The sequence below is a fragment of the Mustela lutreola genome, chromosome 4 (genome assembly GCF_030435805.1).
Source record: "Mustela lutreola isolate mMusLut2 chromosome 4, mMusLut2.pri, whole genome shotgun sequence".
Taxonomy (NCBI): Eukaryota; Metazoa; Chordata; class Mammalia; order Carnivora; family Mustelidae; genus Mustela; species Mustela lutreola.
In genome coordinates, this window is record NC_081293.1 from 89,951,873 (window position 1) to 89,972,520 (window position 20,648).

At 72.6% G+C, this 20,648-nt stretch overlaps 11 non-coding genes across 11 annotated transcripts; all 11 read right to left on the reverse strand.

Annotated features, from left to right (window-relative positions):
- Positions 1-581: 581 nt before the first annotated feature.
- Positions 582-700, reverse strand: LOC131830782 (5S ribosomal RNA). The gene has a single exon (XR_009353372.1). It is a non-coding gene; the product is annotated as a 5S ribosomal RNA (ribosomal RNA).
- A 1,304-nt stretch (positions 701-2,004) lies between these two features.
- Positions 2,005-2,123, reverse strand: LOC131830757 (5S ribosomal RNA). The gene has a single exon (XR_009353348.1). It is a non-coding gene; the product is annotated as a 5S ribosomal RNA (ribosomal RNA).
- Positions 2,124-4,188: 2,065 nt separating this feature from the next.
- LOC131830783 (5S ribosomal RNA) lies at positions 4,189-4,307 on the reverse strand. Its single transcript, XR_009353373.1, has one exon. It is a non-coding gene; the product is annotated as a 5S ribosomal RNA (ribosomal RNA).
- A 2,060-nt stretch (positions 4,308-6,367) lies between these two features.
- LOC131830794 (5S ribosomal RNA) lies at positions 6,368-6,486 on the reverse strand. The gene has a single exon (XR_009353383.1). It is a non-coding gene; the product is annotated as a 5S ribosomal RNA (ribosomal RNA).
- Positions 6,487-7,789: 1,303 nt separating this feature from the next.
- Positions 7,790-7,908, reverse strand: LOC131830784 (5S ribosomal RNA). The gene has a single exon (XR_009353374.1). It is a non-coding gene; the product is annotated as a 5S ribosomal RNA (ribosomal RNA).
- A 2,076-nt stretch (positions 7,909-9,984) lies between these two features.
- On the reverse strand, positions 9,985-10,103 carry LOC131830811 (5S ribosomal RNA). Its single transcript, XR_009353401.1, has one exon. It is a non-coding gene; the product is annotated as a 5S ribosomal RNA (ribosomal RNA).
- A 2,060-nt stretch (positions 10,104-12,163) lies between these two features.
- On the reverse strand, positions 12,164-12,282 carry LOC131830795 (5S ribosomal RNA). The gene has a single exon (XR_009353384.1). It is a non-coding gene; the product is annotated as a 5S ribosomal RNA (ribosomal RNA).
- A 1,303-nt stretch (positions 12,283-13,585) lies between these two features.
- Positions 13,586-13,704, reverse strand: LOC131830785 (5S ribosomal RNA). The gene has a single exon (XR_009353375.1). It is a non-coding gene; the product is annotated as a 5S ribosomal RNA (ribosomal RNA).
- Positions 13,705-15,783: 2,079 nt separating this feature from the next.
- LOC131830832 (5S ribosomal RNA) lies at positions 15,784-15,902 on the reverse strand. Its single transcript, XR_009353408.1, has one exon. It is a non-coding gene; the product is annotated as a 5S ribosomal RNA (ribosomal RNA).
- A 2,081-nt stretch (positions 15,903-17,983) lies between these two features.
- LOC131830906 (5S ribosomal RNA) lies at positions 17,984-18,102 on the reverse strand. Its single transcript, XR_009353439.1, has one exon. It is a non-coding gene; the product is annotated as a 5S ribosomal RNA (ribosomal RNA).
- Positions 18,103-20,194: 2,092 nt separating this feature from the next.
- Positions 20,195-20,313, reverse strand: LOC131831024 (5S ribosomal RNA). The gene has a single exon (XR_009353539.1). It is a non-coding gene; the product is annotated as a 5S ribosomal RNA (ribosomal RNA).
- Between the last annotated feature and the right edge of the window lie 335 nt (positions 20,314-20,648).

Genomic DNA, 20,648 nt, shown 5'->3' on the forward strand with positions numbered 1-20,648 from the left:
GGCCTCGCTAGGGGATCCAGGGCCCAGGGCCTCGGGAGCACAGGCCCGCGGAGAAGTGGCCAAGGCCCGGGGTCGAGGCCTGCTCCTGCCTCCTGCCCCGCACACCCTCGGGCCTGGCCCCCCCCCCCCGCCTCCCCGCCCTCCTCCCACAGCCCGGCGGCCCCCACGCCCCTCCCCGCGTCCATGGCCGAGGTCCTCACCCCGGTCCCCCTTTCCCTGCCTCTGGCCCCAAAGCCCCCTTCCAAGACTGCCCCGCCCTGCCAGCAGCCCCACAAGGCCGGCTGAGGCACGGGTAGGCCTCGTGTCGTGCAGGCGGAAACGCTGGCTTGTGGCCGGCCGCCCGTGCAGCGGGCCGCCATTTTTGGGGCCAGGGGCCCGCGATGCTGGGTCTGGGGTGGCCAGGGGTCAGGGGGTCAGGGGCGTGAGGGGACCGGGCTCAGGGGCTGAGGCGTTCAGGGACTGTTGGGAGGCAGCCGCGTTGGCCAGGGCGCCCAGCGGTGGCGGCCAAGGCAGAGGCAGGGGGGCCCAAGTGGGAGAGAAAAGAGGAAGGCCAAAGACAAGCGTTTGGGGGCGAAAAAAAAAGCCTACAGCACCCGGTATTCCCAGGCGGTCTCCCATCCAAGTACTAACCAGGCCCGACCTTGCTTAGCTTCCGAGATCAGACGAGATCGGGCGTGTTCAGGGTGCTATGGCCATAGACGCCTGCCGGTTCAGCTGGCCGCCCCAAGAGCCTGCTGCGCGCTTCCCGGGTCCCGACGTTAGCCAGGGCTCCCCACTCAGCCTGCCCTGGGCCTGGCGCCCGCCACCCCCGCCCACCCGCCCGCCAGCCCGCCCGGGGGGGCCCCCCCAACGCCAAAGTCTGTCGGGGCACTCTCCCATCCCGGGGCTCCCCAGCCTTGCCGCCACCGCGTGCCTCCCCAGGCCGCAACCGGGGTGCGTCCTCCGCCCCCACCACCACTCCCCCCACACCCCCCGCCCCCGCCACCGCCCCGCGCTCGGTGTGCTCCGCCCCCGCCACCCCCACACCACCAGCGCCCACCCAGCGCCCTAGGCCAGGCCCAGCCGGCCACCTGGCCTTCCCTCCTCTCCTCTCCTCTGCTCTCTTCTGCTCTCCTCCAGACAGCTCTGCTCAGCTGGGCTCGGCTCGGCTCGGCTCTCCCCTCCTCTCCACCCCACCTCGCTCCCAGCCCACCCGAGGCCACGAGGACACATGGGCGACGGGCGACGCCACACACCAGCCCAGAAGCGGCAGCCCCGCCCCGTGGCCCTACCTCCACCGCGCTTCTCCTGACAACCCACCCGCACCAGGCCCTGACCGAGAAACACAGACAGGGGGGTGGGGGGGCCCAGGTCGCGGGGGCGCCGGGAGGGGTGTGGGGGTTGGTCGGCTGCCGGTGGGCCTGGGGGCTGGGGGCAGCCCGAGGGCCTCGCTAGGGGATCCAGGGCCCAGGGCCTCGGGAGCACAGGCCCGCGGAGAGGTGGCCCAGGCCCGGGGTCGAGGCCTGCTCCTGCCTCCTGCCCCCCACACCCTCGGGCCTGGGCCCTCCCCCCCGCCTCCCCGCCCTCCTCCCACAGCCCGGCGGCCCCCACGCCCCTCCCCGCGTCCATGGCCGTGGTCCTCACCCCGGTCCCCCTTTCCCTGCCTCTGGCCCCAAAGCCCCCTTCCAAGACTGCCCCGCCCTGCCAGCAGCCCCACAAGGCCGGCTGAGGCGCGGGTGGGCCTCGTGTCGTGCAGGCGGAAACGCTGGCTTGTGGCCGGCCGCCCGTGCAGCGGGTCGCCCTTTTTGGGGCCAGGGGCCCGCGATGCTGGGTCTGCGGTGGCCAGGGGTCAGGGGGTCAGGGGCGTGAGGGGACCGGGCTCAGGGGCTGAGGCGTTCAGGGACTGTTGGGAGGCCGCCGCGTTGGCCAGGGCGCCCAGCGCTGGCGGCCAAGGCAGAGGCAGGGGGGCCCAAGTGGGAGAGAAAAGAGGAAGGCCAAAGACAAGCGTTTGGGGGCGAAAAAAAAAGCCTACATCACCCGGTATTCCCAGGCGGTCTCCCATCCAAGTACTAACCAGGCCCGACCCTGCTTAGCTTCCGAGATCAGACGAGATCGGGCGCGTTCAGGGTGGTATGGCCGTAGACGCCTGCCGCTTCAGCTGGCCGCCCCAAGAGCCTGCTGCGCGCTTCCCGGGCCCCGGCGTTAGCCAGGGCTCCCCACTCAGCCTGCCCTGGGCCTGGCGCCCGCCTCCCCGCCCACCCGCCCGCCAGCCCGCCGTGGGGGCCCCCCCAACGCCAAAGTCTGTCGGGGCACACTCCCATCCCGGGGCTCCCCAGCCGTGCCACCACCGCGTGCCTCCCCAGGCCGCAACCGGGGTGCGTCCTCCGCCCCCACCACCACTCCCCCCACACCCCCCGCCCCCGCCCCCGCCCCCGCCCCGCGCTCGGTGTGCTCCGCCCCCGCCACCCCCACACCACCAGCGCCCACCCAGCGCCCTAGGCCAGGCCCAGCCGGCCACCTGGCCTTCCCTCCTCTCCTCTCCTCTGCTCTCTTCTGCTCTCCTCTAGACAGCTCTGCTCAGCCGGGCTCGGCTCGGCTCGGCTCTCCCCTCCTCTCCACCCCACCTCGCTCCCAGCCCACCCGAGGCCACGAGGACACATGGGCGACGGGCGACGCCACACACTAGCCCAGAAGGGGCAGCCCCGCCCCGTGGCCCTACCTCCACCGCGCTTCCCCTGACCACCCACCCGCACCAGGCCCTGACCGAGAGACACAGACAGGCCGGCTCACCTACACGGACACACGGATACCCAGGGAGACACAGGGACAGACACAGACGGAGGGACCTCTGCACAGACGGCAAGAACGCAGAGCCCCAGAGACAGACTCTCTAACCCGCAGACCCCCCTCAGACCCTCCACCCCCAACCCCAGCCCCCAGGCCAGACGCGGTGACCCTGACCCGCATGCGCACAGGGACCCGGTCGGAGACACGGGTGCACGCAACGCTCACACACCCACTCACGCGCACAGAAACACACACACAAACACACACACACACGCACACACACTCGGACAAGACACCACACACCCAGGAGGCTGCGGTGGCCTGCCACCTGCCCCGGGAGGGAGGGCCGGCTTGCTTGGGCCGGGCTTTGGTGTCTGCAGTCCCGTTCCGCTCCCATTCCTGCCCAGCACCCCGTCTGGCCTGGGGGCCTGCCAGGGTTTCTTCCTCTGGACTAGTCCTCTGGTGAGGGGTGAGGCGGGGGGCCGGGGCCTCTCTTGGCCCGGTGTGGGGCGCCCCCGGTCTTGCTGAGCGAGACAGCCTCGCGGTTGCCTTCGCTGTGCCTGGGAGACGCAGCGTGGAGCCGGGTGCCCACGGCTCCGGAAACCCAGGGCGGTCGGCCATCTCGCGTCCCGGGCACCTGAGCCCGGGCGCGGGGCCCAAGGGGCCAAGGGGAGCTGGTCGGGGAGAGGGAAGGGAATGAATGCCCTTCCGGCCGGAGCGGAGCCCAGGCCCCGTGGAGAGAAGGGGCGGGGGGTGGGGGGGCCCAGGTCGCGGGGGCGCCGGGAGGGGTGTGGGGGTTGGTCGGCTGCCGGTGGGCCTGGGGGCTGGGGGCAGCCCGAGGGCCTCGCTAGGGGATCCAGGGCCCAGGGCCTCGGGAGCACAGGCCCGCGGAGAGGTGGCCCAGGCCCGGGGTCGAGGCCTGCTCCTGCCTCCTGCCCCCCACACCCTCGGGGCTGGGCCCCCCCCCCCCGCCTCCCCGCCCTCCTCCCACAGCCCGGCGGCCCCCACGCCCCTCCCCGCGTCCATGGCCGTGGTCCTCACCCCGGTCCCCCTTTCCCTGCCTCTGGCCCCAAAGCCCCCTTCCAAGACTGCCCCGCCGTGCCAGCAGCCCCACAAGGCCGGCTGAGGCGCGGGTGGGCCTCGTGTCGTGCAGGCGGAAACGCTGGCTTGTGGCCGGCCGCCCGTGCAGCGGGCCGCCATTTTTGGGGCCAGGGGCCCGCGATGCTGGGTCTGGGGTGGCCAGGGGTCAGGGGGTCAGGGGCGTGAGGGGACCGGGCTCAGGGGCTGAGGCGTTCAGGGACTGTTGGGAGGCAGCCGCGTTGGCCAGGGCGCCCAGCGGTGGCGGCCAAGGCAGAGGCAGGGGGGCCCAAGTGGGAGAGAAAAGAGGAAGGCCAAAGACAAGCGTTTGGGGGCGAAAAAAAAAGCCTACAGCACCCGGTATTCCCAGGCGGTCTCCCATCCAAGTACTAACCAGGCCCGACCTTGCTTAGCTTCCGAGATCAGACGAGATCGGGCGTGTTCAGGGTGCTATGGCCATAGACGCCTGCCGCTTCAGCTGGCCGCCCCAAGAGCCTGCTGCGCGCTTCCCGGGTCCCGACGTTAGCCAGGGCTCCCCACTCAGCCTGCCCTGGGCCTGGCGCCCGCCACCCCGCCCACCCGCCCGCCAGCCCACCCGGGGGGGCCCCCCCAACGCCAAAGTCTGTCGGGGCACTCTCCCATCCCGGGGCTCCCCAGCCTTGCCGCCACCGCGTGCCTCCCCAGGCCGCAACCGGGGTGCGTCCTCCGCCCCCACCACCACTCCCCCCACACCCCCCGCCCCCGCCCCCGCCCCGCGCTCGGTGTGCTCCGCCCCCGCCACCCCCACACCACCAGCGCCCACCCAGCGCCCTAGGCCAGGCCCAGCCGGCCACCTGGCCATCCCTCCTCTCCTCTCCTCTGCTCTCTTCTGCTCTCCTCCAGACAGCTCTGCTCAGCTGGGCTCGGCTCGGCTCGGCTCTCCCCTCCTCTCCACCCCACCTCGCTCCCAGCCCACCCGAGGCCACGAGGACACATGGGCGACGGGCGACGCCACACACCAGCCCAGAAGCGGCAGCCCCGCCCCGTGGCCCTACCTCCACCGCGCTTCTCCTGACAACCCACCCGCACCAGGCCCTGACCGAGAGACACAGACAGGCCGGCTCACCTACACGGACACACGGATACCCAGGGAGACACAGGGACAGACACAGACGGAGGGACCTCTGCACAGACGGCAAGAACGCAGAGCCCCAGAGACAGACTCTCTAACCCGCAGACCCCCCTCAGACCCTCCACCCCCAACCCCAGCCCCCAGGCCAGACGCGGTGACCCTGACCCGCATGCGCACAGGGACCCGGTCGGAGACACGGGTGCACGCAACGCTCACACACCCACTCACGCGCACAGAAACACACACACAAACACACACACACACGCACACACACTCGGACAAGACACCACACACCCAGGAGGCTGCGGTGGCCTGCCACCTGCCCCGGGAGGGAGGGCCGGCTTGCTTGGGCCGGGCTTTGGTGTCTGCAGTCCCGTTCCGCTCCCATTCCTGCCCCGCACCCCGTCTGGCCTGGGGGCCTGCCTGGGTTTCTTCCTCTGGACTAGTCCTCTGGTGAGGGGTGAGGCGGGGCCCGGGGCCTCTCTTGGCCCGGTGTGGGGTGCCCCCGGTCTTGCTGAGCGAGACAGCCTCGCGGTTGCCTTCGCTGTGCCTGGGAGACGCAGCGTGGAGCCGGGTGCCCACGGCTCCGGAAGCCCAGGGCGGTCGGCCATCTCGCTTCCGGGGCACCAGAGCCCGGGCGCGGGGTCCAAGGGGTCAAGGGGAGCTGGTTGGGTAGAGGGAAGGGAATGAATGCCCTTCCGGCCGGAGCAGAGCCCAGGCCCCGTGGAGAGAAGGGGCGGGGGGTGGGGGTGCCCAGGTCGCGGGGGCGCCGGGAGGGGTGTGGGGGATGGTCGGCTGCCGGTGGGCCTGGGGGCTGGGGACAGCCCGAGGGCCTCGCTAGGGGATCCAGGGCCCAGGGCCTCGGGAGCACAGGCCCGCGGAGAAGTGGCCAAGGCCCGGGGTCGAGGCCTGCTCCTGCCTCCTGCCCCCCACACCCTCGAGCCTGGCCCCCCCCCCCCCCGCCTCCCCGCCCTCCTCCCACAGCCCGGCGGCCCCCACGCCCCTCCCCGCGTCCATGGCCGTGGTCCTCACCCCGGTCCCCCTTTCCCTGCCTCTGGCCCCAAAGCCCCCTTCCAAGACTGCCCCGACCTGCCAGCAGCCCCACAAGGCCGGCTGAGGCACGGGTGGGCCTCGTGTCGTGCAGGCGGAAACGCTGGCTTGTGGCCGGCCGCCCGTGCAGCGGGCCGCCATTTTTGGGGCCAGGGGCCCGCGATGCTGGGTCTGGGGTGGCCAGGGGTCAGGGGGTCAGGGGCGTGAGGGGACCGGGCTCAGGGGCTGAGGCGTTCAGGGACTGTTGGGAGGCAGCCGCGTTGGCCAGGGCGCCCAGCGGTGGCGGCCAAGGCAGAGGCAGGGGGGCCCAAGTGGGAGAGAAAAGAGGAAGGCCAAAGACAAGCGTTTGGGGGCGAAAAAAAAAGCCTACAGCACCCGGTATTCCCAGGCGGTCTCCCATCCAAGTACTAACCAGGCCCGACCTTGCTTAGCTTCCGAGATCCGACGAGATCGGGCGTGTTCAGGGTGCTATGGCCATAGACGCCTGCCGCTTCAGCTGGCCGCCCCAAAAGCCTGCTGCGCGCTTCCCGGGTCCCGACGTTAGCCAGGGCTCCCCACTCAGCCTGCCCTGGGCCTGGCGCCCGCCACCTCGCCCACCCGCCCGCCAGCCCGCCCGGGGGGGCCCCCCCAACGCCAAAGTCTGTCGGGGCACTCTCCCATCCCGGGGCTCCCCAGCCTTGCCGCCACCGCGTGCCTCCCCAGGCCGCAACCGGGGTGCGTCCTCCGCCCCCACCACCACTCCCCCCACACCCCCCGCCCCCGCCCCCGCCCCGCGCTCGGTGTGCTCCGCCCCCGCCACCCCCACACCACCAGCGCCCACCCAGCGCCCTAGGCCAGGCCCAGCCGGCCACCTGGCCTTCCCTCCTCTCCTCTCCTCTGCTCTCTTCTGCTCTCCTCCAGACAGCTCTGCTCAGCTGGGCTCGGCTCGGCTCGGCTCTCCCCTCCTCTCCACCCCACCTCGCTCCCAGCCCACCCGAGGCCACGAGGACACATGGGCGACGGGCGACGCCACACACCAGCCCAGAAGCGGCAGCCCCGCCCCGTGGCCCTACCTCCACCGCGCTTCTCCTGACAACCCACCCGCACCAGGCCCTGACCGAGAAACACAGACAGGGGGGTGGGGGGGCCCAGGTCGCGGGGGCGCCGGGAGGGGTGTGGGGGTTGGTCGGCTGCCGGTGGGCCTGGGGGCTGGGGACAGCCCGAGGGCCTCGCTAGGGGATCCAGGGCCCAGGGCCTCGGGAGCACAGGCCCGCGGAGAAGTGGCCAAGGCCCGGGGTCGAGGCCTGCTCCTGCCTCCTGCCCCCCACACCCTCGGGCCTGGCCCCCCCCCCCCGCCTCCCCGCCCTCCTCCCACAGCCCGGCGGCCCCCACGCCCCTCCCCGCGTCCATGGCCGTGGTCCTCACCCCGGTCCCCCTTTCCCTGCCTCTGGCCCCAAAGCCCCCTTCCAAGACTGCCCCGCCCTGCCAGCAGCCCCACAAGGCCGGCTGAGGCACGGGTGGGCCTCGTGTCGTGCAGGCGGAAACGCTGGCTTGTGGCCGGCCGCCCGTGCAGCGGGCCGCCATTTTTGGGGCCAGGGGCCCGCGATGCTGGGTCTGGGGTGGCCAGGGGTCAGGGGGTCAGGGGCGTGAGGGGACCGGGCTCAGGGGCTGAGGCGTTCAGGGACTGTTGGGAGGCCGCCGCGTTGGCCAGGGCGCCCAGCGGGTGCGGCCAAGGCAGAGGCAGGGGGGCCCAAGTGGGAGAGAAAAGAGGAAGGCCAAAGACAAGCGTTTGGGGGCGAAAAAAAAAGCCTACAGCACCCGGTATTCCCAGGCGGTCTCCCATCCAAGTACTAACCAGGCCCGACCTTGCTTAGCTTCCGAGATCAGACGAGATCGGGCGTGTTCAGGGTGCTATGGCCATAGACGCCTGCCGCTTCAGCTGGCCGCCCCAAGAGCCTGCTGCGCGCTTCCCGGGCCCCGGCGTTAGCCAGGGCTCCCCACTCAGCCTGCCCTGGGCCTGGCGCCCGCCTCCCCGCCCACCGGCCCGCCAGCCCGCCCGGGGGGCGGGGGGGGGGGGCCCAACGCCAAAGTCTGTCGGGGCACTCTCCCATCCCGGGGCTCCCCAGCCGCGCCGCCACCGCGTGCCTCCCCAGGCCGCAACGGGGTGCGTTCTCGGCCCCCACCACCACTCCCCCCACACCCCCCGCCCCCGCCCCCGCCCCCGCCCCGCGCTCGGTGTGCTCCGCCCCCGCCACCCCCACACCACCAGCGCCCACCCAGCGCCCTAGGCCAGGCCCAGCCGGCCACCTGGCCTTCCCTCCTCTCCTCTCCTCTGCTCTCTTCTGCTCTCCTCCAGACAGCTCTGCTCAGCTGGGCTCGGCTCGGCTCGGCTCTCCCCTCCTCTCCACCCCACCTCGCTCCCAGCCCACCCGAGGCCACGAGGACACACGGGCGACGGGCGACGCCACACACCAGCCCAGAAGCGGCTGCCCCGCCCCGTGGCCCTACCTCCACCGCGCTTCCCCTGACCACCCACCCGCACCAGGCCCTGACCGAGAGACACAGACAGGCCGGCTCACCTACACGGACACACGGATACCCAGGGAGACACAGGGACAGACACAGACGGAGGGACCTCTGCACAGACGGCAAGAACGCAGAGCCCCAGAGACAGACTCTCTAACCCGCAGACCCCCCTCAGACCCTCCACCCCCAACCCCAGCCCCCAGGCCAGACGCGGTGACCCTGACCCGAATGCGCACAGCTACCCGGTCGGAGACACGGGTGCACGCAACGCTCACACACCCACTCACGCGCACAGAAACACACACACAAACACACACACACACGCACACACACTCGGACAAGACACCACACACCCAGGAGGCTGCGGTGGCCTGCCACCTGCCCCGGGAGGGAGGGCCGGCTTGCTTGGGCCGGGCTTTGGTGTCTGCAGTCCCGTTCCGCTCCCATTCCTGCCCAGCACCCCGTCTGGCCTGGGGGCCTGCCAGGGTTTCTTCCTCTGGACTAGTCCTCTGGTGAGGGGTGAGGCGGGGGGCCGGGGCCTCTCTTGGCCCGGTGTGGGGCGCCCCCGGTCTTGCTGAGCGAGACAGCCTCGCGGTTGCCTTCGCTGTGCTTGGGAGACGCAGCGTGGAGCCGGGTGCCCACGGCTCCGGAAACCCAGGGCGGTCGGCCATCTCGCGTCCCGGGCACCTGAGCCCGGGCGCGGGGCCCAAGGGGCCAAGGGGAGCTGGTCGGGGAGAGGGAAGGGAATGAATGCCCTTCCGGCCGGAGCGGAGCCCAGGCCCCGTGGAGAGAAGGGGCGGGGGGTGGGGGGGCCCAGGTCGCGGGGGCGCCGGGAGGGGTGTGGGGGTTGGTCGGCTGCCGGTGGGCCTGGGGGCTGGGGGCAGCCCGAGGGCCTCGCTAGGGGATCCAGGGCCCAGGGCCTCGGGAGCACAGGCCCGCGGAGAGGTGGCCCAGGCCCGGGGTCGAGGCCTGCTCCTGCCTCCTGCCCCCCACACCCTCGGGCCAGCCCCCCCCCCGCCCCCCCGCCTCCCCGCCCTCCTCCCACAGCCCGGCGGCCCCCACGCCCCTCCCCGCGTCCATGGCCGTGGTCCTACCCCGGTCCCCCTTTCCCTGCCTCTGGCCCCAAAGCCCCCTTCCAAGACTGCCCCGCCCTGCCAGCAGCCCCCCAAGGCCGGCTGAGGCGCGGGTGGGCCTCGTGTCGTGCAGGCGGAAACGCTGGCTTGTGGCCGGCCGCCCGTGCAGCGGGCCGCCCTTTTTGGGGCCAGGGGCCCGCGATGCTGGGTCTGGGGTGGCCAGGGGTCAGGGGGTCAGGGGCGTGAGGGGACCGGGCTCAGGGGCTGAGGCGTTCAGGGACTGTTGGGAGGCCGCCGCGTTGGCCAGGGCGCCCAGCGGTGGCGGCCAAGGCAGAGGCAGGGGGGCCCAAGTGGGAGAGAAAAGAGGAAGGCCAAAGACAAGCGTTTGGGGGCGAAAAAAAAAGCCTACAGCACCCGGTATTCCCAGGCGGTCTCCCATCCAAGTAGTAACCAGGCCCGACCTTGCTTAGCTTCCGAGATCAGACGAGATCGGGCGTGTTCAGGGTGCTATGGCCATAGACGCCTGCCGCTTCAGCTGGCCGCCCCAAGAGCCTGCTGCGCGCTTCCCGGGTCCCGACGTTAGCCAGGGCTCCCCACTCAGCCTGCCCTGGGCCTGGCGCCCGCCACCCCGCCCACCCGCCCGCCAGCCCACCCGGGGGGGCCCCCCCAACGCCAAAGTCTGTCGGGGCACTCTCCCATCCCGGGGCTCCCCAGCCTTGCCGCCACCGCGTGCCTCCCCAGGCCGCAACCGGGGTGCGTCCTCCGCCCCCACCACCACTCCCCCCACACCCCCCGCCCCCGCCCCCGCCCCGCGCTCGGTGTGCTCCGCCCCCGCCACCCCCACACCACCAGCGCCCACCCAGCGCCCTAGGCCAGGCCCAGCCGGCCACCTGGCCATCCCTCCTCTCCTCTCCTCTGCTCTCTTCTGCTCTCCTCCAGACAGCTCTGCTCAGCTGGGCTCGGCTCGGCTCGGCTCTCCCCTCCTCTCCACCCCACCTCGCTCCCAGCCCACCCGAGGCCACGAGGACACATGGGCGACGGGCGACGCCACACACCAGCCCAGAAGCGGCAGCCCCGCCCCGTGGCCCTACCTCCACCGCGCTTCTCCTGACAACCCACCCGCACCAGGCCCTGACCGAGAGACACAGACAGGCCGGCTCACCTACACGGACACACGGATACCCAGGGAGACACAGGGACAGACACAGACGGAGGGACCTCTGCACAGACGGCAAGAACGCAGAGCCCCAGAGACAGACTCTCTAACCCGCAGACCCCCCTCAGACCCTCCACCCCCAACCCCAGCCCCCAGGCCAGACGCGGTGACCCTGACCCGCATGCGCACAGGGACCCGGTCGGAGACACGGGTGCACGCAACGCTCACACACCCACTCACGCGCACAGAAACACACACACAAACACACACACACACGCACACACACTCGGACAAGACACCACACACCCAGGAGGCTGCGGTGGCCTGCCACCTGCCCCGGGAGGGAGGGCCGGCTTGCTTGGGCCGGGCTTTGGTGTCTGCAGTCCCGTTCCGCTCCCATTCCTGCCCCGCACCCCGTCTGGCCTGGGGGCCTGCCTGGGTTTCTTCCTCTGGACTAGTCCTCTGGTGAGGGGTGAGGCGGGGCCCGGGGCCTCTCTTGGCCCGGTGTGGGGTGCCCCCGGTCTTGCTGAGCGAGACAGCCTCGCGGTTGCCTTCGCTGTGCCTGGGAGACGCAGCGTGGAGCCGGGTGCCCACGGCTCCGGAAGCCCAGGGCGGTCGGCCATCTCGCTTCCGGGGCACCAGAGCCCGGGCGCGGGGTCCAAGGGGTCAAGGGGAGCTGGTTGGGTAGAGGGAAGGGAATGAATGCCCTTCCGGCCGGAGCAGAGCCCAGGCCCCGTGGAGAGAAGGGGCGGGGGGTGGGGGTGCCCAGGTCGCGGGGGCGCCGGGAGGGGTGTGGGGGATGGTCGGCTGCCGGTGGGCCTGGGGGCTGGGGACAGCCCGAGGGCCTCGCTAGGGGATCCAGGGCCCAGGGCCTCGGGAGCACAGGCCCGCGGAGAAGTGGCCAAGGCCCGGGGTCGAGGCCTGCTCCTGCCTCCTGCCCCCCACACCCTCGAGCCTGGCCCCCCCCCCCCCCGCCTCCCCGCCCTCCTCCCACAGCCCGGCGGCCCCCACGCCCCTCCCCGCGTCCATGGCCGTGGTCCTCACCCCGGTCCCCCTTTCCCTGCCTCTGGCCCCAAAGCCCCCTTCCAAGACTGCCCCGACCTGCCAGCAGCCCCACAAGGCCGGCTGAGGCACGGGTGGGCCTCGTGTCGTGCAGGCGGAAACGCTGGCTTGTGGCCGGCCGCCCGTGCAGCGGGCCGCCATTTTTGGGGCCAGGGGCCCGCGATGCTGGGTCTGGGGTGGCCAGGGGTCAGGGGGTCAGGGGCGTGAGGGGACCGGGCTCAGGGGCTGAGGCGTTCAGGGACTGTTGGGAGGCAGCCGCGTTGGCCAGGGCGCCCAGCGGTGGCGGCCAAGGCAGAGGCAGGGGGGCCCAAGTGGGAGAGAAAAGAGGAAGGCCAAAGACAAGCGTTTGGGGGCGAAAAAAAAAGCCTACAGCACCCGGTATTCCCAGGCGGTCTCCCATCCAAGTACTAACCAGGCCCGACCTTGCTTAGCTTCCGAGATCCGACGAGATCGGGCGTGTTCAGGGTGCTATGGCCATAGACGCCTGCCGCTTCAGCTGGCCGCCCCAAAAGCCTGCTGCGCGCTTCCCGGGTCCCGACGTTAGCCAGGGCTCCCCACTCAGCCTGCCCTGGGCCTGGCGCCCGCCACCTCGCCCACCCGCCCGCCAGCCCGCCCGGGGGGGCCCCCCCAACGCCAAAGTCTGTCGGGGCACTCTCCCATCCCGGGGCTCCCCAGCCTTGCCGCCACCGCGTGCCTCCCCAGGCCGCAACCGGGGTGCGTCCTCCGCCCCCACCACCACTCCCCCCACACCCCCCGCCCCCGCCCCCGCCCCGCGCTCGGTGTGCTCCGCCCCCGCCACCCCCACACCACCAGCGCCCACCCAGCGCCCTAGGCCAGGCCCAGCCGGCCACCTGGCCTTCCCTCCTCTCCTCTCCTCTGCTCTCTTCTGCTCTCCTCCAGACAGCTCTGCTCAGCTGGGCTCGGCTCGGCTCGGCTCTCCCCTCCTCTCCACCCCACCTCGCTCCCAGCCCACCCGAGGCCACGAGGACACATGGGCGACGGGCGACGCCACACACCAGCCCAGAAGCGGCAGCCCCGCCCCGTGGCCCTACCTCCACCGCGCTTCTCCTGACAACCCACCCGCACCAGGCCCTGACCGAGAAACACAGACAGGGGGGTGGGGGGGCCCAGGTCGCGGGGGCGCCGGGAGGGGTGTGGGGGTTGGTCGGCTGCCGGTGGGCCTGGGGGCTGGGGACAGCCCGAGGGCCTCGCTAGGGGATCCAGGGCCCAGGGCCTCGGGAGCACAGGCCCGCGGAGAAGTGGCCAAGGCCCGGGGTCGAGGCCTGCTCCTGCCTCCTGCCCCCCACACCCTCGGGCCTGGCCCCCCCCCCCCGCCTCCCCGCCCTCCTCCCACAGCCCGGCGGCCCCCACGCCCCTCCCCGCGTCCATGGCCGTGGTCCTCACCCCGGTCCCCCTTTCCCTGCCTCTGGCCCCAAAGCCCCCTTCCAAGACTGCCCCGCCCTGCCAGCAGCCCCACAAGGCCGGCTGAGGCACGGGTGGGCCTCGTGTCGTGCAGGCGGAAACGCTGGCTTGTGGCCGGCCGCCCGTGCAGCGGGCCGCCATTTTTGGGGCCAGGGGCCCGCGATGCTGGGTCTGGGGTGGCCAGGGGTCAGGGGGTCAGGGGCGTGAGGGGACCGGGCTCAGGGGCTGAGGCGTTCAGGGACTGTTGGGAGGCAGCCGCGTTGGCCAGGGCGCCCAGCGGGTGCGGCCAAGGCAGAGGCAGGGGGGCCCAAGTGGGAGAGAAAAGAGGAAGGCCAAAGACAAGCGTTTGGGGGCGAAAAAAAAAGCCTACAGCACCCGGTATTCCCAGGCGGTCTCCCATCCAAGTACTAACCAGGCCCGACCTTGCTTAGCTTCCGAGATCAGACGAGATCGGGCGTGTTCAGGGTGCTATGGCCATAGACGCCTGCCGCTTCAGCTGGCCGCCCCAAGAGCCTGCTGCGCGCTTCCCGGGCCCCGGCGTTAGCCAGGGCTCCCCACTCAGCCTGCCCTGGGCCTGGCGCCCGCCTCCCCGCCCACCGGCCCGCCAGCCCGCCCGGGGGGCGGGGGGGGGGGGGCCCAACGCCAAAGTCTGTCGGGGCACTCTCCCATCCCGGGGCTCCCCAGCCGCGCCGCCACCGCGTGCCTCCCCAGGCCGCAACGGGGTGCGTTCTCGGCCCCCACCACCACTCCCCCCACACCCCCCGCCCCCGCCCCCGCCCCCGCCCCGCGCTCGGTGTGCTCCGCCCCCGCCACCCCCACACCACCAGCGCCCACCCAGCGCCCTAGGCCAGGCCCAGCCGGCCACCTGGCCTTCCCTCCTCTCCTCTCCTCTGCTCTCTTCTGCTCTCCTCCAGACAGCTCTGCTCAGCTGGGCTCGGCTCGGCTCGGCTCTCCCCTCCTCTCCACCCCACCTCGCTCCCAGCCCACCCGAGGCCACGAGGACACACGGGCGACGGGCGACGCCACACACCAGCCCAGAAGCGGCTGCCCCGCCCCGTGGCCCTACCTCCACCGCGCTTCCCCTGACCACCCACCCGCACCAGGCCCTGACCGAGAGACACAGACAGGCCGGCTCACCTACACGGACACACGGATACCCAGGGAGACACAGGGACAGACACAGACGGAGGGACCTCTGCACAGACGGCAAGAACGCAGAGCCCCAGAGACAGACTCTCTAACCCGCAGACCCCCCTCAGACCCTCCACCCCCAACCCCAGCCCCCAGGCCAGACGCGGTGACCCTGACCCGAATGCGCACAGCTACCCGGTCGGAGACACGGGTGCACGCAACGCTCACACACCCACTCACGCGCACAGAAACACACACACAAACACACACACACACGCACACACACTCGGACAAGACACCACACACCCAGGAGGCTGCGGTGGCCTGCCACCTGCCCCGGGAGGGAGGGCCGGCTTGCTTGGGCCGGGCTTTGGTGTCTGCAGTCCCGTTCCGCTCCCATTCCTGCCCAGCACCCCGTCTGGCCTGGGGGCCTGCCAGGGTTTCTTCCTCTGGACTAGTCCTCTGGTGAGGGGTGAGGCGGGGGGCCGGGGCCTCTCTTGGCCCGGTGTGGGGCGCCCCCGGTCTTGCTGAGCGAGACAGCCTCGCGGTTGCCTTCGCTGTGCTTGGGAGACGCAGCGTGGAGCCGGGTGCCCACGGCTCCGGAAACCCAGGGCGGTCGGCCATCTCGCGTCCCGGGCACCTGAGCCCGGGCGCGGGGCCCAAGGGGCCAAGGGGAGCTGGTCGGGGAGAGGGAAGGGAATGAATGCCCTTCCGGCCGGAGCGGAGCCCAGGCCCCGTGGAGAGAAGGGGCGGGGGGTGGGGGGGCCCAGGTCGCGGGGGCGCCGGGAGGGGTGTGGGGGTTGGTCGGCTGCCGGTGGGCCTGGGGGCTGGGGGCAGCCCGAGGGCCTCGCTAGGGGATCCAGGGCCCAGGGCCTCGGGAGCACAGGCCCGCGGAGAGGTGGCCCAGGCCCGGGGTCGAGGCCTGCTCCTGCCTCCTGCCCCCCACACCCTCGGGCCAGCCCCCCCCCGCCCCCCCCGCCTCCCCGCCCTCCTCCCACAGCCCGGCGGCCCCCACGCCCCTCCCCGCGTCCATGGCCGTGGTCCTACCCCGGTCCCCCTTTCCCTGCCTCTGGCCCCAAAGCCCCCTTCCAAGACTGCCCCGCCCTGCCAGCAGCCCCCCAAGGCCGGCTGAGGCGCGGGTGGGCCTCGTGTCGTGCAGGCGGAAACGCTGGCTTGTGGCCGGCCGCCCGTGCAGCGGGCCGCCCTTTTTGGGGCCAGGGGCCCGCGATGCTGGGTCTGGGGTGGCCAGGGGTCAGGGGGTCAGGGGCGTGAGGGGACCGGGCTCAGGGGCTGAGGCGTTCAGGGACTGTTGGGAGGCCGCCGCGTTGGCCAGGGCGCCCAGCGGTGGCGGCCAAGGCAGAGGCAGGGGGGCCCAAGTGGGAGAGAAAAGAGGAAGGCCAAAGACAAGCGTTTGGGGGCGAAAAAAAAAAAGCCTACAGCACCCGGTATTCCCAGGCGGTCTCCCATCCAAGTACTAACCAGGCCCGACCCTGCTTAGCTTCCGAGATCAGACGAGATCGGGCGCGTTCAGGGTGGTATGGCCGTAGACGCCTGCCCCTTCAGCTGGCCGCCCCAAGAGCCTGCTGCGCGCTTCCCGGGCCCCGGCGTTAGCCAGGGCTCCCCACTCAGCCTGCCCTGGGCCTGGCGCCCGCCTCCCCGCCCACCCGCCCGCCAGCCCGCCCGGGGGGCGGGGGGGGGGGGGCCCAACGCCAAAGTCTGTCGGGGCACTCTCCCATCCCGGGGCTCCCCAGCCGCGCCGCCACCGCGTGCCTCCCCAGGCCGCAACCGGGGTGCGTTCTCGGCCCCCACCACCACTCCCCCCCACACCCCCCGCCCCCGCCCCCGCCCCCGCCCCGCGCTCGGTGTGCTCCGCCCCCGCCACCCCCACACCACCAGCGCCCACCCAGCGCCCTAGGCCAGGCCCAGCCGGCCACCTGGCCTTCCCTCCTCTCCTCTCCTCTGCTCTCTTCTGCTCTCCTCCAGACAGCTCTGCTCAGCTGGGCTCGGCTCGGCTCGGCTCTCCCCTCCTCTCCACCCCACCTCGCTCCCAGCCCACCCGAGGCCACGAGGACACACGGGCGACGGGCGACGCCACACACCAGCCCAGAAGCGGCAGCCCCGCCCCGTGGCCCTACCTCCACCGCGCTTCCCCTGACCACCCACCCGCACCAGGCCCTGACCGAGAGACACAGACAGGCCGGCTCACCTACACGGACACACGGATACCCAGGGAGACACAGGGACAGACACAGACGGAGGGACCTCTACACAGACGGCAAGAACGCAGAGCCCCAGAGACAGACTCTCTAACCCGCAGACCCCCCTCAGACCCTCCACCCCCAACCCCAGCCCCCAGGCCAGACGCGGTGACCCTGACCCGCATGCGCACAATGGACCCGGTCGGAGACACGGGTGCACGCAACGCTCACACACCCACTCACGCGCACAGAAACACACACACAAACACACACACACACGCACACACACTCGGACAAGACACCACACACCCAGGAGGCTGCGGTGGCCTGCCACCTGCCCCGGGAGGGAGGGCCGGCTTGCTTGGGCCGGGCTTTGGTGTCTGCAGTCCCGTTCCGCTCCCATTCCTGCCCAGCACCCCGTCTGGCCTGGGGGCCTGCCAGGGTTTCTTCCTCTGGACTAGTCCTCTGGTGAGGGGTGAGGCGGGGGGCCGGGGCCTCTCTTGGCCCGGTGTGGGGCGCCCCCGGTCTTGCTGAGCGAGACAGCCTCGCGGTTGCCTTCGCTGTGCTTGGGAGACGCAGCGTGGAGCCGGGTGCCCACGGCTCCGGAAACCCAGGGCGGTCGGCCATCTCGCGTCCCGGGCACCTGAGCCCGGGCGCGGGGCCCAAGGGGCCAAGGGGAGCTGGTCGGGGAGAGGGAAGGGAATGAATGCCCTTCCGGCCGGAGCGGAGCCCAGGCCCCGTGGAGAGAAGGGGCGGGGGGTGGGGGGGCCCAGGTCGCGGGGGCGCCGGGAGGGGTGTGGGGGTTGGTCGGCTGCCGGTGGGCCTGGGGGCTGGGGGCAGCCCGAGGGCCTCGCTAGGGGATCCAGGGCCCAGGGCCTCGGGAGCACAGGCCCGCGGAGAGGTGGCCCAGGCCCGGGGTCGAGGCCTGCTCCTGCCTCCTGCCCCCCACACCCTCGGGCCAGCCCCCCCCCGCCCCCCCGCCTCCCCGCCCTCCTCCCACAGCCCGGCGGCCCCCACGCCCCTCCCCGCGTCCATGGCCGTGGTCCTCACCCCGGTCCCCCTTTCCCTGCCTCTGGCCCCAAAGCCCCCTTCCAAGACTGCCCCGCCCTGCCAGCAGCCCCCCAAGGCCGGCTGAGGCGCGGGTGGGCCTCGTGTCGTGCAGGCGGAAACGCTGGCTTGTGGCCGGCCGCCCGTGCAGCGGGCCGCCCTTTTTGGGGCCAGGGGCCCGCGATGCTGGGTCTGGGGTGGCCAGGGGTCAGGGGGTCAGGGGCGTGAGGGGACCGGGCTCAGGGGCTGAGGCGTTCAGGGACTGTTGGGAGGCCGCCGCGTTGGCCAGGGCGCCCAGCGGTGGCGGCCAAGGCAGAGGCAGGGGGGCCCAAGTGGGAGAGAAAAGAGGAAGGCCAAAGACAAGCGTTTGGGGGCGAAAAAAAAAAGCCTACAGCACCCGGTATTCCCAGGCGGTCTCCCATCCAAGTACTAACCAGGCCCGACCCTGCTTAGCTTCCGAGATCAGACGAGATCGGGCGCGTTCAGGGTGGTATGGCCGTAGACGCCTGCCGCTTCAGCTGGCCGCCCCAAGAGCCTGCTGCGCGCTTCCCGGGCCCCGGCGTTAGCCAGGGCTCCCCACTCAGCCTGCCCTGGGCCTGGCGCCCGCCTCCCCGCCCACCCGCCCGCCAGCCCGCCCGGGGGGCGGGGGGGGGGGGGGGGGGGCCCAACGCCAAAGTCTGTCGGGGCACTCTCCCATCCCGGGGCTCCCCAGCCGCGCCGCCACCGCGTGCCTCCCCAGGCCGCAACCGGGGTGCGTTCTCGGCCCCCACCACCACTCCCCCCACACCCCCCGCCCCCGCCCCCGCCCCCGCCCCCGCCCCGCGCTCGGTGTGCTCCGCCCCCGCCACCCCCACACCACCAGCGCCCACCCAGCGCCCTAGGCCAGGCCCAGCCGGCCACCTGGCCTTCCCTCCTCTCCTCTCCTCTGCTCTCTTCTGCTCTCCTCCAGACAGCTCTGCTCAGCTGGGCTCGGCTCGGCTCGGCTCTCCCCTCCTCTCCACCCCACCTCGCTCCCAGCCCACCCGAGGCCACGAGGACACACGGGCGACGGGCGACGCCACACACCAGCCCAGAAGCGGCAGCCCCGCCCCGTGGCCCTACCTCCACCGCGCTTCCCCTGACCACCCACCCGCACCAGGCCCTGACCGAGAGACACAGACAGGCCGGCTCACCTACACGGACACACGGATACCCAGGGAGACACAGGGACAGACACAGACGGAGGGACCTCTGCACAGACGGCAAGAACGCAGAGCCCCAGAGACAGACTCTCTAACCCGCAGACCCCCCTCAGACCCTCCACCCCCAACCCCAGCCCCCAGGCCAGACGCGGTGACCCTGACCCGCATGCGCACAGGGACCCGGTCCGAGACACGGGTGCACGCAACGCTCACACACCCACTCACGCGCACAGAAACACACACACAAACACACACACACACGCACACACACTCGGACAAGACACCACACACCCAGGAGGCTGCGGTGGCCTGCCACCTGCCCCGGGAGGGAGGGCCGGCTTGCTTGGGCCGGGCTTTGGTGTCTGCAGTCCCGTTCCGCTCCCATTCCTGCCCAGCACCCCGTCTGGCCTGGGGGCCTGCCAGGGTTTCTTCCTCTGGACTAGTCCTCTGGTGAGGGGTGAGGCGGGGGGCCGGGGCCTCTCTTGGCCCGGTGTGGGGCGCCCCCGGTCTTGCTGAGCGAGACAGCCTCGCGGTTGCCTTCGCTGTGCTTGGGAGACGCAGCGTGGAGCCGGGTGCCCACGGCTCCGGAAACCCAGGGCGGTCGGCCATCTCGCGTCCCGGGCACCTGAGCCCGGGCGCGGGGCCCAAGGGGCCAAGGGGAGCTGGTCGGGGAGAGGGAAGGGAATGAATGCCCTTCCGGCCGGAGCGGAGCCCAGGCCCCGTGGAGAGAAGGGGCGGGGGGTGGGGGGGCCCAGGTCGCGGGGGCGCCGGGAGGGGTGTGGGGGTTGGTCGGCTGCCGGTGGGCCTGGGGGCTGGGGGCAGCCCGAGGGCCTCGCTAGGGGATCCAGGGCCCAGGGCCTCGGGAGCACAGGCCCGCGGAGAGGTGGCCCAGGCCCGGGGTCGAGGCCTGCTCCTGCCTCCTGCCCCCCACACCCTCGGGCCAGCCCCCCCCCGCCCCCCCGCCTCCCCGCCCTCCTCCCACAGCCCGGCGGCCCCCACGCCCCTCCCCGCGTCCATGGCCGTGGTCCTCACCCCGGTCCCCCTTTCCCTGCCTCTGGCCCCAAAGCCCCCTTCCAAGACTGCCCCGCCCTGCCAGCAGCCCCCCAAGGCCGGCTGAGGCGCGGGTGGGCCTCGTGTCGTGCAGGCGGAAACGCTGGCTTGTGGCCGGCCGCCCGTGCAGCGGGCCGCCCTTTTTGGGGCAAGGGGCCCGCGATGCTGGGTCTGGGGTGGCCAGGGGTCAGGGGGTCAGGGGCGTGAGGGGACCGGGCTCAGGGGCTGAGGCGTTCAGGGACTTTTGGGAGGCCGCCGCGTTGGCCAGGGCGCCCAGCGGTGGCGGCCAAGGCAGAGGCAGGGGGGCCCAAGTGGGAGAGAAAAGAGGAAGGCCAAAGACAAGCGTTTGGGGGCGAAAAAAAAAAAGCCTACAGCACCCGGTATTCCCAGGCGGTCTCCCATCCAAGTACTAACCAGGCCCGACCCTGCTTAGCTTCCGAGATCAGACGAGATCGGGCGCGTTCAGGGTGGTATGGCCGTAGACGCCTGCCCCTTCAGCTGGCCGCCCCAAGAGCCTGCTGCGCGCTTCCCGGGCCCCGGCGTTAGCCAGGGCTCCCCACTCAGCCTGCCCTGGGCCAGGCGCCCGCCTCCCCGCCCACCCGCCCGCCAGCCCGCCCGGGGGGCGGGGGGGGGGGGGCCCAACGCCAAAGTCTGTCGGGGCACTCTCCCATCCCGGGGCTCCCCAGCCGCGCCGCCACCGCGTGCCTCCCCAGGCCGCAACCGGGGTGCGTTCTCGGCCCCCACCACCACTCCCCCCACACCCCCCGCCCCCGCCCCCGCCCCCGCCCCGCGCTCGGTGTGCTCCGCCCCCGCCACCCC